The sequence below is a fragment of the Suricata suricatta genome, chromosome 13 (assembly GCF_006229205.1).
Source record: "Suricata suricatta isolate VVHF042 chromosome 13, meerkat_22Aug2017_6uvM2_HiC, whole genome shotgun sequence".
Classification (NCBI taxonomy): Eukaryota; Metazoa; Chordata; class Mammalia; order Carnivora; family Herpestidae; genus Suricata; species Suricata suricatta.
In genome coordinates this window covers 69,771,997-69,773,776 of record NC_043712.1, presented here as the reverse complement: position 1 = coordinate 69,773,776, position 1,780 = coordinate 69,771,997, and the positions used below count along the sequence as shown (strand labels likewise).

At 38.7% G+C, this 1,780-nt stretch overlaps 1 long non-coding RNA gene across 1 annotated transcript in view; it reads right to left on the bottom strand.

The window, feature by feature from the left end:
- Positions 1–882: 882 nt before the first annotated feature.
- Positions 883–1,780, bottom strand: part of LOC115277021 — an 8,128-nt gene continuing 7,230 nt past the window's right edge. Inside the window, exon 3 of the long non-coding RNA XR_003902175.1 lies at positions 883–1,183. This is a non-coding gene — a long non-coding RNA (uncharacterized LOC115277021). The remainder of the gene's footprint in view (positions 1,184–1,780) is intronic.

Genomic DNA, 1,780 nt, shown 5'->3' with positions numbered 1-1,780 from the left:
GTCTTTGGGGGTAAAAAGTAGCTGAATATAAATTGATCAGAAAACAAAGGATGAGATTTCTATGTCTTGGAACTTCAGTTAAGAAGGGTTGCTCTTTATCAAAGATTTTCAATATCAAAAAATACTGAAAGTGGGGCACCTGGGTGGCTCAGTCAGTTAAGCATCCAACTTCAGCTCAGGTGATGATCTCATGGTTCATGGGTTCGGGCCCAGCATCAGGCTCTGTGCTGACAACTCAGAGCCTTGAGCCTGTCTTCAGATTCTGTGTCTCCCTCTCTCTCTGGCCTTCCCCAGCTCCATGTTGTCTCTCTCTGTCTCTCAAAAATAAATAAAAACATTAAAAAATGTAAAAAAATTTTTTGAAAGTGCATGTCTTAATATTAAATAATCCTGATTACTAATAATGGCTGTGTTGTTTTCCACTAATGCAGACATCCTCACTATTTAAATATAGAAGCTGATCAGCATTTCTAAGTGTCCATGACAGGACACAAATTTGGATGTTACAATAAGCTCCTTCCGAAAATAATTGTCCCAGAGTCATAAAGACAATATTCAAAAGTAACTCAACCTGCAACCTTACCTTCTCCATATCTTCTCTTGGTATTAATGAGTATAATTTTTAATTGTCTGACTTACTTTCTCAACAAAATCATTGGTTAGTTTTATAGTTTCTGCAGGGAAGCAACACAGAATTTATTTTAAAAAATATTTATTTATTGATTTTGAGAGGGACGGGTGCATGTGTCAGCAGGGGTGGGGCCGAGAGAGAGAGGAAGAGAATTCCAAGCAGACTCCATGCTGTCAGCACAGAGCCCAACATAGGGTTTGATCTCATGAACCATGAGATCATCACCTGAGTGAGTCAGACGCTTAACCGAGTGAGCCACCCAGATACCCCTCAATTTATTCTTCACAATGAGTTGTTTTTCCTCCTTTATAGGACTCAGGATCTACCAATTCCTACTTATATTACTATTGCTGATAGTTAGCATTCATAAATATTTATGACTATTTCAACCTACTGATGCCATCAGAGCCATTATTCATGGATTTGCTGCTGGACAGAGCCGGACTAGACACTTTATCCCTGGAACATATATCTTGGTTGGATGAAGTGTCCTTGAACCTTACTATTCAAAATGTGAACCAATGGTCAGCAGCATTGCCGTCTTTGGGGAACCTGTTAGAAATGCAGATAGATTGTTAGACCTTAGTCTAGATCCCCGATCAAGTAAATCAGAATTTACAACATAATGACTGAAAGATGATTTGTGTATGCCCTGAAGTTTGAGAGGTACTGCCCTTGACAAATGTGTTATCTAATAATTTCTGGTTGTATTTGGAATGTGAAAGCAATCAATAACCATAACCTATACCTTCCCTGCAAGCACACCTATACAAATATGGGTGTACAAAGAAGTCATACCACTTGAACTAATGCAAGATCTGTGGTTACTGCAGCAGTCAAATCAGATTATTTTGAATGTCTTATGTTTAATGGGGATAAATGGAACAACAAAGTCTTGTAGGAAGAAATGCAGGATGCTCCTGACCCACTCTCACTAGCCCAGTGCCTATGTGTGAGCAGAAATAGAATGAGAGCCACTTGGTTTATATCTAAGAAGAGGAAGACTATTAAAGCTGTAGGAACAGTTACAGAGACAGCTTTGGTGTAGCATCTAAAGTAACTGAGAAATTGAATGTCAGGCCTCCAATCTGTGGAAGAGAGATGTGACTCAGAGACATAATTTAATCTTTAACTTTCAGTCAAATAGTA